The sequence below is a fragment of the Panthera onca genome, chromosome A1 (genome assembly GCF_046562875.1).
Source record: "Panthera onca isolate mPanOnc1 chromosome A1, mPanOnc1 haplotype 2, whole genome shotgun sequence".
Lineage (NCBI taxonomy): Eukaryota > Metazoa > Chordata > Mammalia > Carnivora > Felidae > Panthera > Panthera onca.
In genome coordinates, this window is record NC_138339.1 from 96,860,483 (window position 1) to 96,874,802 (window position 14,320).

A 14,320-nucleotide genomic window follows, 5' to 3' on the forward strand; every position below is an offset into this window, starting at 1 on the left:
CTTACTTCACGTGGACAGGTTCTGTAATCCTGTGTGACAGCCTGTGAGGTAGATATTTTGATCACCCCCACTTCAGAGAAGTGAACTTCATTGTCCAAAGACACAGAGCTGGTCCATGGCCAGGGTGACAGCATTGAATGTAGACCCAGCTCCATTTTGCATCCTTCCTGCTTAGGACTCCCACATGGAAAAGGCTGGTATTTGAAGGTGAGGGAAACCACCACATGCCAGGTGGGCCTTAGAACAAGGAGATCTAAATGGCAAAAGGAATGCCTCAGGCACAACCTCAAAAGTGACCATTTGGGTGCAAAACCCCCATCGGGGGATGGGGAGGCTGGAGCCTGTTCCAGGGAGGGTAGGCCAGTGCCTGGAACACTTACCATGTGCCAAGCACTCTTCTAAGCTTGTTATTTATTTTAACTTAGTAGATCCTTACAAAAAGCCTGCGTGGTAGGTTGTATTGGTACCCCAGTTTACAGACACAGGAACTGAAGCACAGAGGCAGGTCTGTGCCAAAGTCACCATCTAGGAAGTAGCAGAACCAGGATTCAAATCCAGGTGGGCTGACTCCACACTGAATCACCCCCTGGTGCTGCCTTTCTGGGGAGCTCAGTGGTCTAGTCGGGTGGAGCAGCCTGTGTTGTAGGAACTTTGAGATGCTGACTCTCGAGCCCACCCTCATCCTGTGAGGAAGCCTGAGAGACCCTCCCCCAAGCCCTGTCCAGCCCATATTTTATGTTGGAACCCAGAATTATCAGCCACCCTGCTCATGGAAGAGCTTGGCGTTTCACATGCAAAGAAAAGAACTTTCTCTGCCATATGTGGGTATCATCTCGTGAGGCTGGCGGTGATCGGGGCTGTGGGAAATGGCGTGCTGTCAGGAAGTCTGTTTGTTCTCACGCCCTCTGTGAGGTATGTTCTGACTTCTCAGGGAAGCTCCATTTTCTTACCCAGCCAGATACAGTTAATTTCTTTTTCCCCCACGCATTCCCCCAGGCTTTCTTGCCTAGCACCTTTCTCTTACCGAGCCATGTGGGTTCTCAGTGAGTCATACACTCCAGCGGGCACGTGCTGGGGAGGAGGGTGGCAGGAGCCCAGTGTGGCGCTTGGAGCCCACAGCACTGGATGTGTGTAAACCAGGACAGGCTTCCTCTCTGCCAACCTTGTCTATCAGCCCTTACAGGGGAGAAGCTGGGAACAGAGGGTTGGGGCGTCTCTTCTCATAGAAGAGCACTTTTCCCTCTGTTTTTAAGCAGCCTGGCCCTCTGACACATTCTCTCTCTTCTGAGACATCCAGTTGAACTTTATCTCTGTTCACTATGCCTTGCTATTGTTAGAAACCGTAACAATAAATCCCTGTTTCCAGAAAGAAAGTACTAGATCATATGGTCAAGTACAAGGGTTCAGACTTCCAAAACAGGGGGTTTTCTCTGACCATCTTGAACTTTGAGTCTGCATTGATTCCATCTAGGCTGCAGTGCGGGAAGCTCATCGGACCGCCTCCGCGGGCGCGTTCCTCCCACACTGGGCCAGTTCGGTAATACAGGCCGAGGCTGTTGCCTGCATTTGAGGACTTCTCTGTCTTTGCAACTATCAGAAGCTGCTGGCAGCTGTATATTGAGCACGCTTTTCCTCGAAGAACGTGCATCCCTTTGGGAGCTACGCTTAAGCCCATCTGTTTTCAAAACAGTTTGAATTCTGAATATCCGGGGAATTCCTCTAGTTAATAAATGAAGACAGTTTAAACCTGCTTATGGTTTTGAATTTGGCATTCTCATTAGGGAACGTTGAAAAATGCTGGATAGCTTGATAGCTGGCTATGAAATCACTGAAATGGATAGTGTTTAATGACCTGGATGTGGAGGCAGTATGCAAATCTGTCTTGCTGATTTTTTGGATGTTTAAAAAAATCCCATGTTACAAATATGTATGTGTGTGCACGTTCCTGATCACACAGTATAATTCATAGGTCTTAAACGGACAAGAGGAGGAAGGCTGTAGAGAGGGGAGATTTTTGATACATAGAGTTATAAAGAGCCATGTTTGTGAACACCCACCTTGTACTTTCTATTCTTTATTGCATGTGTTCGGTGCATAAAGCTTTAGGCTGATGTCAGTTCCTTCTCCGAGCCCACTGGCATTCAGGAAGTGTGTGCACACAGGACAGGGTGGCTCAGACTGTAGGCGGCAGGTTGTGTCTTCAGTTGCAAAAAGCCAGTATCGATGTGAGTAAAGTAATAAAAAAACGAGTTTGAACATTTCAGGGTTGCCCTTAGAAATAGGAGTATACTCTACAACAGATTTTGGCCCTTTTCTTTACCTCATTCAAAAACTTTTTAAAATTCTACCGCTGGGGCGCCTGGGTGGCTCAGTCCGTTAAGCATCTGACTCTTGATTTTGGCTCAGTTCATATCCTGGTTGTGGGATAAAGCCCCACATTGGGCTCTGCACTGAGGATGGAGCCTGCTTGGGATTCTCTCTCTCCCTCTCTGTCCCTCCCCCACTCACTTTTGCTCACATGGTGTCTCTCTCTCTCTCTCTCTCTGAAAATAAATAAGTAAACATGACAAAAGGTAAAATTCTACTGCTTAGCAATATTGGTTAGAAACAGAAGTGACTTCCGTGAGACTATAAAAGGTTTGAAAAGAAGGTGAGTAATGTCTTCGTCTCAGGGTAAATCCAACATTATTAGCCTCTTGGTTTCTAAAGATAGGGGCTGTCTTGCATCTTTAGGCCGGGTTCACTAATAATAACCTTTAGTGGGTATTTAGAAATACATCACTCCACAGAGAGCTCTGCAAGCAAAGTGGACAGCAGCTGGCAGCTTTGTGCTGTGCTTGTTTCAAGGGGATTCTGGGTGAAGTTTGCTGCCGTGGTGAGCTGCTCCTGCCCTGTGCCCTTCGGGAAGTTCCTGGGTGAAGGTTGCACCAGCAGGTGGGAACCTCTCCTCTGAGTCATGTAGCTGGCCTGTCCCCTTGGCCTCTAGGATGAGGTTTCTATGGCACTTCTGCTCACACCCATCACCTGCTTAGCGGCTGGTGGAACCTTGGCACCGAGGCCCGGCTTGAACATTAACCTCTCCTGTTTTCTTGTGTCAATAACACTGATGGGTGAGATTTTCAGGGCCAGTGGGGGTGCAAGGAAAGGAAAACTTGTTTTGCTGTTTTTTAACTACCAGTGACTATTTCCAGATTAACGTTTATGTCTAGCACTATTTACTGAGTTCATAAAAGGATACCATATTGCTGTTAAGAACAACAAAAAAAGACTTGGTTCACAAAGAGACAATACCTAAATTAAAACGAGAGCTTCGTTTTGTTTTTTTTTTTTAAGTAGGCTTCACACCCAGCGCAGAGCCCAGCGTGGGGCTTGAACTCATGACCCTGAGATCGAGAGTCAGACGCTTAACCAACTGAGCCACCCAGGAGCCCCACAACTTCATTTTTAAAGTGACAGATATTCTCATAAGTTGTTGAAAGTCTTCCTCCTGGAAACCACCAGTTTGCCCCCAGATGCTATCTCTGAAGTGACCATATTCCTAGAGGGAATATTCTGATTCTCATGGTAGAGATTACCTGAAAGAATTTAAAGTATGGTCATGGCTGTCGCCCTGTGGCTCACTGCTTCCACCTCGTGCATCACTGACTTTGCCCTCTCTCCCCTTTGGCTGTCGTGCCTTCTGGGTGGCCATTACTTCTTGTTCCACAGCCAGAAGCTCAGGGTCTGAGTCCTGCCCCGCCCAGTGCCCTCAGGGGTCTCTTGTCCCCTCTGTCAGTTGATACACTCACTCCTACCCTATGGTTTCCTGTTCCTTGCAAAGACCTGCCCTGACGCATGTTGCAGACAGGCCTCTGGGCAGCCCTCACCTTGGTTTTGTGCCGACACCTGGTACCAGCTTGTCCTGCAAGGGTCTCCTGCACTGAGGGTGAAACCTACTTGGGACTCATTCATTCATCCATTCATTCATTTTCTCTTTCTCTCTCAAAATAAGTAAACATTAAAAAAAAAATGCTGCTGTGGCCCAGCCTTCCCCCTCAGGCAAAGTTCAGAGGTCCCCTGTGCTAAGGGAGCAGACTTGCTAGCTGTGGGAGGCAGTGGAAGATGGCTGGAGCCACCCCAAGGGTGGAAGAAATAGAAGCAGAGAAGGGAAAGCTGAGGCAGCTCCAAGTGAGTCAGGGCTCTGGGGTGAGAGACCTCAGAGGAGCGCCTGATGTGGAAGCGATTCTTCAAGCTGGCCCTCTGAGTCACTTTGTAAGTGTCTGCATTTATTCAAAAGGGAATTTTTCTTCTGTCTTAGTACTTCCATTTATTAACCCTAAGATAAATATATTGAGAGGAAAATCGGTATCGTAGCAGCTTACCTCACTGAATTGTACAGTGAGTACTGCTGAGATAGTTGCCAGGCTTTAACGTTTCTCATTTATCATTGTTTAATCTCAGAAAGTTCTTTGGCACGTGTGTGGTAGAGGATGGTGAGGTAGAATTTAACCTGGTGCCAAAGAGAGTCAGGACAGGCAGGCACTCGGATCCCAGCGGGAGCACTGCCGTTGGAAGAGGTCATGTTGTGCTGTGACCCTACAGTCTCAGCACCGGCAGTAACATGTTTGGTTTTTTTGCCCACACTGCATGTTTATCAGAGATCAAGGGCCCCCGCTTCGTGTTGTCAGGGACCCAGGCCGATGGGGCGGCCTCTGTCTGGGATCTTTTTGATCTCGTGGGAGACATAAGGGAGCTGGAGAATAAGGCACCGGCTCATGAACTCTTCTGCTTAGAAGTGGCACATGTCACTTCTCACATTGGCTGAAGCCAGTCCTGTAGTCGGGCTTGATGTCTACAGGGTAGAAAAATAGAGCCCTCCTGCAAGGAGAGACAGTATGTTTGAGGGAATAATACAGTCTTCCACAAAAGCTTTCACAGAAGCTTCTAGTCAGAATGACACTCTTGTTGTAGTTGATTCTTGGGGTTTCTGCTGGTTTATGAGTTTGTGTGAGAGACTCAGAAGTAACAGATGCCATAATCCTCTCCATTTATCATGTTTGGTTTTTCTTAAGCTGTTGGAAGGGAACCTGGCCGATGGCATTGTATCTTGTGAACAGCAGTGATTCTTTCAGCCTGTGTATGGAAAGGACTAGAAAGCCTGCAGTTGCTATAAGAATGAATGCCTGTGCTCCCCAGTGCTGGGAGAAGCTGTCCAGCTGTCCACTTAGACAAGCCAGAAGCCTGTTCCCTAAGGGTTATTTATTCTCAGAGTTGAGGCACTTAAACAGAGGGCACTTGGAGTCTCTCGTGTTCATTGGGCGTTCAGGAAGAAGGAAGTTATATATCTTGATTTTTATGTATAAGTTCTCCTGAGCTTTCTGTTCTCCCAACTTTGTTACTTTTCTCCATTAAAACACTCTACTTTCTCATTGATCGTGAAAAAACTAACGAGACTCACTTTAAGACTTATATTTTGCCTGTTATCACAGAATTCATTATGATCTTTTTTTTTTTTTTTTTTTAATTTTTTTTTTCAACGTTTTTTATTTATTTTTGGGACAGAGAGAGACATAGCATGAACGGGGGAGGGGCAGAGAGAGAGGGAGACACAGAATCAGAAACAGGCTCCAGGCTCTGAGCCATCAGCCCAGAGCCTGACGCGGGGCTCGAACTCATGGACCGTGAGATCGTGACCTGGCTGAAGTCGGACGCTTAACCGACTGCGCCACCCAGGCGCCTCTCATTATGATCTTGAAAAACACCTTCAGTTTAAAATTATGTACCATAGTGGCATAAAAAGGCAACTCTTGAAATTCAAGTTCTAATTCCATTGAAACAAATCAAAAACATTTGGACCCCACAGTATGTTCAGGGCATAAGCATATGGCCCCTGGCTTATAGGGTGTGAGCTAGAACAGACTTCATGAGATTGGTTCTTCATTCCCTCCTGTTTGATAGAGTAGAAGACAAGTAAAGAAAGTAAAGAAAGACTTGGCTTCTAAAACTTTTTAGGTGATGAGGTTTGTGCAAGGAAAAAGTTATGAAATAAGTTTGGTGGACTTCAGAAACCTTAAAGAATAGATCATCTAGAAAATAGGACCAGGCAAGTAGACCAGCTCCCTGTGGGTTCTGATGCCTCAGGGAAAAAGTGTAAAAGTCCATCTCTAGAAATGGGTGCTTGGCAAGCAGATGGACTGGATACAGAGGAGTGAGAATAGGCATCAAGAAGGAACTGTGTGACTGGCCAGGAGCAGGGAATTAAGGGGCAAGCTTGACAGTGAGCAAGAGATCACTGGGTGCTCCAAGCCTAGAAAAAAAAAAAAAAGGCTTGTTCAGTTGCTTTTGGAGGGGCGGGGTCCTTGCTGCCCTGGGGGGTCCCTCAGGCAGCGGAGGCTGCTGAGAGGTCCAGCTGGAGAGGAAGGCGACTTGTAGAGGAAGCCAGGGTGGGGTCAGGTAGTAACTGGAATGTTTGAACACTACCCAGGGCTTCTTGGGAAGTTCCTTGAGATTTCCTGGCATTTGGAGTGGCCACCTGAGCATGGGCTGAGTGGACAGCCCGACTCTGGACGACGGGGATTTGACACAAGTTAGGGCCATGTGGTCAAACTTAAAGTTTTCTGAGGTAGTCCGAGACCTTCAGGGAGGTAAAGAAAGCAGCAAACAGCCTCCTGCTCTTAATAACCTGGGCGCCCTGTTTTGCAATTTGCAGAATAGAGCTGACTGAAAACAATAGCTGGCTTTTGTATGTGGTCCAAACTGTCAGGGCCCCAGGAGAGGCAGGGTCAAGGGCACTGTCCCTGAGTGTGTTCCCTCTGGCAAGTTGGAATGCATGTCCTGTCAGCTTGCCATCTTGGGCACACAGACTCGCATAGACCTTAAACAAAAATTCAGAAAAACAGCCAAAAATTAAGTAAGGTAATAAATACTGTGACTATCCATCCAGATTGTAGAACATGGCTTACTCATTAGAATAGACCTTTGTAAATACTACAGGCATTAGCAATCTGTGTCATGTTGTGCCTACAAATGTAAACGTTGTTCTATATGCAGGAAGCCTCTAGAAAAGGTTTCTCACTGTTAACACTGCTGACATCGCCCCTTTTGTGGGGCTGGCCTGTGCACCGCAGGCTGGTTAGCAGCATCTTTGGCCCACAACATGCCAGCAGCACACATTCCCACCCCCCCCCCCCACCCCGCCCCACGTTGTGACCACCTTAGAATGTCTCCAGACGTTACCACGTGCCGTCTGCAAGGGGGAGGGAGCAAAATCGTCTCTGTTGAGAAGCACAGTGTGACTTTTCCCAGTGGGGTCAGAGCTGAGCTGGAGGAGGTAGTGAGGAAAGGAGGGTGGCAGTATCCTGGAGGATTTGAGCATGTTGAGACTATAACTCCAAGAACAATAGAATTCTTAGAGCATTTGGGCCCTCTTCTTAAATATTGTCAAGATGTTTACATTTCCGTAATCTGTGTTTTTGAGGGGGCGGCCAGGGCAAATGAGAGTTTGCAAAACCTCCTTTGGTAGCTGACTTTTTTTTTTTTAAGTTTATTTTATTTTATTTTTGAGAGCAAGAGCGAGAGCAAGAGCGAGAGCGAGAAAGAGACAGAACCAGTGGGGGAGGGGCAGAGAGACAGGGGGACAGAGGATCCGAAGCAGGCTCTGCACTGATAGCACAGAGCCCGATGTGGGGCTCAGACTCATGGACCATGAGATCATGACCTGAGCCAAAGTTGGACACTTAACTGACTGAGCCACCCAGGTGCCCCCAACTGTTTTTTTTAAGTCATGCCAAGTGCCGATCTTTTTGTACCGGCACTATCCATCCATTCTGCGAGCTGCTTTTGTGCTCTGAAGGGAAGGTCCTGAATGTTTGAGCTCATTCGTGCTGTGAATGCAAGGACCATTGGACAACATGTGAATGGGGAAGCAGCTTCTGTCCCTGTAGAATCATTGTTCCAGAGACGTCTGTGATGCCATGAGCTGTGCCAAGGACAGGTCATCTGGCTCTATCCTAATGAGCCAGGCCAAGCTCTTCCTGACCTCTTCTCTTTGGCCCCTTCCCCAGCTCCAAGATACCAGCGACCTCACCGAGTGCAAGGCTTCCTCCCAATGGAGTCTTAGACTTTACTGTGTCAAGAATCACCTGGGGGGGTTGTTACAAACACAGTTTCTGGTAACACCTCCAGAAAGTTTGATTCAGCGTGTGGGGATCAGGAACTTAGGGTTTTTAAAACAGGTGGCCTACATCTCCCTCTAGGAGGTGGAAGGTGGTCCAGGGACCACCCAAGAGGCAGTCCCTAGAGGGACTTTCCAACTTATGGAAGGCAAAAGCACATAAACTCTACTCACCTAATCCTCTTAGGCTTCCAGAAGACACTGGGTTGGAGACCATATTGCCAGAGAAACCACCAGTGACGTGGGAGCAAAATACAATCTGCTCGGAAGTGTATTGATTCTTTGGGTCACATGGGTCACTGTAGTAAATTTATTATGTAGTCATATGATCATGTGATTCATATGATGATGTGTTATCATTTAATCACATGACAATGATTAATAATAGCTAACGTATGTTAAGCACAATGAACGGGAAGATATGCTGATTATTCTCCATATGCCATCTCCTTTAATCCTCATGGCCGCCTTTGGAAGAAGATGTTGCTTTCTTTTTTTGCAGATGAGGAAACTGAGGCTGGCAGAGGTTAAAACTAAATAGCCTGCCCCAGGACACAAAGCTATTTAGTGGCAGAGCTGAGATTGGATCTTGAGTCCGTGTACAAAGCTCTTAAGACACTCTCACAGTTTGGTGGCCTCTGCTCAACCTGGCATTGCCAGCACCTGATGCTTCCTCCAGACTGGCTGAGGGCAGGGTGGTAGGAAGAGAGCAAGGCCGGAGGGAAGCTTCAGGGAGCCCAGATCTGTCCTTTTTGAGAGGGAGGGCTCTGAAGTTAGAGGAAAGATGCCCCCTCCTTCTTTCACGCAAAACCCAGGCTCTGTTGGCTAAGTCAATCCTCCTGGAAAGGGCTCTTCAGAGTTGTGTCTTACTCCCCAGGTTTGCAGATATTTCTGTGTTTTCATAAGTAGTATATAAAATGTGGTTCCATTTCAAAGAAATACAGCAAATATTTCTTACAAGTAAAATCCCTTCGGTAAAGAGCTTTAAGCTTCTGGGATGGCATTTTTTAAGACAGGGCTTCTCAGCAGTGGCTTCAGAACTCACCCAAGGAGCTCTTTGAAACATACAGAGCTCACCCAGCCAGCCTTTTGCGTGCTCCCTCATCAGAATTCTGGTTGTTCAGGGCCAGAGAGGACCCTGGGTACGTTGTCTGTCTGTATTTTTTTTTAAAGTTTATTTTTTAAATTATTTTGAGGGAGACAGAGACAGCAAAAATGGGGGGGAGGGCAGAGAGAGAGAGAGGGAGACAGAGAACACCAAGCAGGCCCCGCACTGCCAGTGAGAAGCTCACTGTGGGACTCAAACTCATGAAACCGCGAGATCACGACCTGAGCCGACACCAAGAGTCAGACACCTAAGTGACTGAGCCACCCAGGCGCCCCTGTCTGTCTTGCTTTCTATATATGTATGTGTATAAAGATACACACACACACACGTACATATTCATGTATGTCCATATATGTATAAAATTATTCTGATTCTGAGGTATAGCTTAGTATTGTTCCTCCCAAATGTGATAGAGCAGGAATAACAAATACGGCATCACCTACAAAGAAGTCTCACCAAAATATTTAAGGTGATTCTAAACTAGCCTTTAGATTTAACCTCGTTTCTATAAAGCAGGGGATAGAGAACAACTTTAAATGACAGCATGAGGATATAGACAAATCTACATTGTTGGGTATTCTAGAGTACAAATGGCCTGGTATCCTCAAAAAAAAAAAAAAAGTCAGTGTCAAGGGAAAAAATGCAAACAGGGTTAGAGGTGAAAGGACTATTTTTTACAAAAGAAACTACAGACACAAAGCCAAATGCAGCGCATGAGTCTTGACTGAGTCATGGTTTTAAGAAAACAGCTGTAAAAAATGCGGCAGGATAGGGAAATTTGAGTGTGCACTAGGCTTTGGATATAAGGGAGGTATTGTCAGTTTTTGGGGTGTGTTAATTTTATTGTGGTTTTGTAGGAAAATGTCTTTATTTTTAGGAAGTGTATTACAGTATTTAGGGTTCAAGTGTCAAGATATCTGTGGCTTGTTTTCACATGGCTCAGGAAGAAAAAGGCCGAGTGGTAGAGTGAGGCTTTATACTGGCGTTGAATCTGAATGTTCACAGTCTGTTCTTTTCGGCTTGTATCTCTGTTTGACGATTTTCATAATAAAGTAGCAAAAGAGAACCAGGGTGAACAAGCAAGGTGAACAAGCAAAACTCTGTCCTGGCCTTTGCTGCTCTAGTAACGGGGGCATGCTCTAGTGATGTGCGCCTCGCAGTGAAGTCCTTTCCCTCGGCTCCTTCATTTCTGTTGTGGTTTCCTGACCAGCCGGCCCAGGGCGATCTTGCTTCACCCGTACCTTCTTCCCTTCTTACTGACAGCAGGAAGCTGCAAAAGACAGGACCCTGTGGTGGAAGGTACAAACCCAGCTGGGCTCGGCTTACTAACTTCACCCTTATTTTAAAGATGAGGGCTTTGAGGCACCTGGGTGGCTCAGTTGGTTAAGTGTCTGACTCTTGATCTTGGCTTGCATCATGATCTCATGATTTGTGAGATCGAGCCCCATATTGGGCTCTGTGCTGACAGTGCAGAGCCTGCTTGGGATTCTCTCTCTCCTCTCTCTGTCCCTGCCTCCCTGCCCCTACTCATGCTCTCTCAAAAAAAAAAAAAAAAAATTGAAAAAGTTTATAAATATGAGGGCTGTGTGTGTGACTCCCATAGCCAAACCATTAATCAGTTTCCCCTTGCTCTGCATTCTGACTGTAATATTGCTGCAGGTTACTGTAGGTTTCTGCAGGATTCTCTTTTTGGTTGTTTTTGTTTTCTTCTTATTGCTTGCTAAGAGGCTTTACTCTGTGGGCCTTTGTGATAATCATAGCATCATTTTCTGAAAGTCAGAGGACCGTCCAGATTATCCATGACCATCAGGGAAATGTACTCATCAGGGAAATGACCAGCACTCAGCCGTCCTGGAGTGGAAATGTACTTAGTGGCCTATGGAGAGAAGACTTTTACATGGAATGTCAATTAAGTGAGTTTTGGAGAAGCAGGGATTACAGGGAATAGCAGTGGATAGCATATTGAGGAGCTCTGTGCTGGAATCCCGACAGTTAACAAGATCTACAAGGAGGATCTGTTTCCCCTTTGCTGTGGATTTTGTCCCAGCAGGTGCCTGTCCTTGCACATGTGACATGACCAAACTGGGACGCTATACAGAGCACAGACTTGATGCCTTTCCAGATTGTCCGTTGTGCCATCGACCTGAGGACTTTTCTTGGATGCACAGGAAAGCCAGTCAGTCAGCCAGCCGTGCGTAGCATGGCTTTTCTACTTATAGTAGTAATTAGCAAACTTGGCTGGAGAGACCAAAGCATGTTATCTCCCTATTCCAAACAGAAGAATAAAAGCCTCATTCCAGCCACGCTGGCATGGGTATGAGAATTTGGTGCAGTAGATAGGGGATTGTTGTGGCATGGATGGACAGAGAACTATGTTTTGTGAACTTAAGCACATGGCTCCCTAAATAATTCCGCCCTAAATGTGGCATGGACCGTTTGCTAAGCCTGAATGTGCCGCTTTCTGTTCTCCCAAAGTTTCACATCCTTTCTCTTCAGAAATAGCAGTCTGATTGTGGGCCTGACTCTGAGCCAAGTTTGCTGACCAGCACAGTGGACATTTGGCACGTTTATTACAATCCAGGTCACTTGAGAGGTTGCAGCAGAGTCCTGAGGCTCTGCAAGAGGACAAACACATAGAGGTTTTATATTCACATTGACATTTTCCCATTAAACAGAAGAGGAGCAGGGATTGAGATCAGCTGGCACATCAGTGAGCTAGTTGTCTAATCAAATGGAAAGACTTTGTAGAAGCCTCGTGTTCTCTTCATGGGCTGGCTTTCCACCTGTTGATTCAAAGCATCTGTGAGCCTGGCGGGCGGGCAGGTGGGTGCAGCTCATGGGGCCTCCGGGAGTCATCAGGGGCTTGTTTCTTGTTCTCATTCACAATGATTGTTTCATTCTAAACAATCTCCCCCAAAGCTTTTTTGTGTTGCTAACTCTTTTCTCAAAAGGCATTCCTCTGTGGTGGTATTTGGGGTCGAGTGGGGGTGAGATCAACGAGTGGGAGTAGATTCTGCTTCTGGCCTCATGCTAATTTATTTCACAGTTGAGTTTGGCAGCAGGGTAGGCAGTGGGGAAGTAGGAAGACCAGGACCCTCCCAAGAAGCCCACCGGGGAGGCTGACACCGGGGAGGCTGACCTCCTCCGTCTCTAAATAGCCTGTGCTTAATCTTTGTGTGTAAATAGCCAAGTTTCTGTGATGGGCAGAGCACTTCCAGCAGTTAAATTGTTATCTGATCAGTGTCCTCAATGTTGGAAGAAAGGCTTCTAAGGGAAAGGAGTTGCTATTTAGTGAGTGTTTATTCTGCCAGACCCTGAGGTCTAACAGATTCTTGATAGTTTCTCGAAGCAATACTGTGAAGCGGGATACTTTACTGTTTCCATGTAGATGAGGAAAGCTGCAGCTCTGAGAACTAGGCATCCACATGGCCAGTTGGTGGTGGGGCTGTTTTTGGAACCCAGACCTGATGGACTCCAAAACTTTTGGGGGTGAAACACACTTCTCCCTTCCCCAGCGCTCAGGAGAGCTGCGTTACACACACACACACACACACACACACACACACACACACACAGTCATTAATGGCCTGTGTTTTTAGTACTGTGCTAGGTAATTTCCCCAAACAGCATCTTGTGTAACTGCAATGACCTGAGGATTTTTAAATGTACTGTGTTTTATGAGATAAGTAGTTCTCTGTCACTACACCTTGTCAACCAGCATGGTGTAGAAGCTTTGAAGCTTTGACTCTGGGCTTCCTTCTTTCCCCACTTGCCTTCCTCTTCAACAACTCCTGGCCCCACCCCACTGCCAGCATGCCAGAGGGCTCTTTGTGGTTCTTGTGCAGTTGACGTGACCTCAGTTAATAAGATCTCATCACTCAGAACAGAGCCTTGCACCCAGATGTCAGATGTGAACTGTGCGATTCTTTCTGACCTTGGAGAAGGGGTAGCAGATGGGGCTGCCGATGAGCACTGCACCCCTGTTTCAGGGTTCAGGCCCCTCTGAAAGAGGTTTGAGTTGTTAGAGCGAAGCCCTCTGGTTATGAAGCCATTTGTCCCAGGGAACAGAATGAGCCCTTGTGAGACCAGAAACAATGGGCATGTTGAGTTGCAGACCTGGGGTGAATCAAAGCTCAGGCAGAGGCGCATGGGAAGAATTGGGACAGTTCAAGGAACACATTCTTCATACGCAAGTTTCTGTTGTCAACAAGTCCACTCAGTGGTAATGACACTTAGTCAGTGGTCATTCATGCCTCTGTTTTGAATAATTTCCCCAAATGAGTAAGTCATGAACTCTTCAAGGTTTTCTTTTCTTCTTCTTGAGTTTTAATTAGTGTAGTTTTTTTTTGTCCAGAAATCACCCTGTGAGAAATGAATAAAAATAAGTTTGGGGAGCAGTGTTTTGTAATTTTTCAGAGCATTGTTTCCTTTTGTATCCTGATGCACCTATGAAGCTGATATTCTTGTGTCTGTGTTACTAATTTGATTCCCAGCAATACAAGTGGGTGTTGCTACTCTCTATCTTTAACCAAAATCTTTTGGTGCAAGTTTGTCAAAACTTAGCTCATTTAGTACCAAGACAGCAGGCAGAGGGTCCCGTAAGCTCTATAAAAACATAGCCAGTCTGTTGGCAAGGTTGACTGGAAGTCCCATCTAGTTCTTGCTGGATCTCCCTGCTGTTTGACGTTTTCGAGTGAGAGATGATGGAGCAGGAGCCACACATCCCAAGGGTGCAGCAGCTCGGGCACGAGCTCCTGTGCCAAAGGGTGAGCCTGGGGTGGGTGCGGGAACGGGCACTGGACCGGAGTTGTGCTGCCCGGAGATAAGGGAACCAGCGCGGTGCGAGAGCAGGGGAAGGGACAACTTGAAACAAAGAAAACCAGTAAGTGCGCTGCGAACGGCGGCTCCGGCCCCGGATCGGCTACAGCTGGCTTCTGTCGGAGGATGGAGGTCGGAGTGGCGGCACCGGCCGGGGAGGGCGGGGAAGGGCGGCCGCGCGGGAGCAGCCTCTTGGCCAGCGCACTGGGGCTCCGGGACCCGCGAGTCTGCTGGCGGCGCCG

General features: G+C 47.0%; 1 protein-coding gene across 5 annotated transcripts in view; it reads left to right on the plus strand.

The window, feature by feature from the left end:
* LHFPL2 (LHFPL tetraspan subfamily member 2) overlaps positions 1-14,320 on the plus strand; it is a 165,812-nt gene that overhangs the window by 125,199 nt on the left and 26,293 nt on the right. The window contains exon 1 of one of the 5 annotated variants that reach the window (XM_060635490.3): positions 14,018-14,142. The exons of 3 other annotated variants lie outside the window; for them this stretch is intronic. The gene's annotated coding sequence lies outside the window, so the exon portion shown is untranslated. Of the gene's footprint in view, positions 1-14,017; positions 14,211-14,320 lie in introns of those variants that run through there. One more of the 5 variants, XM_060635488.3, reaches the window with a different exon arrangement.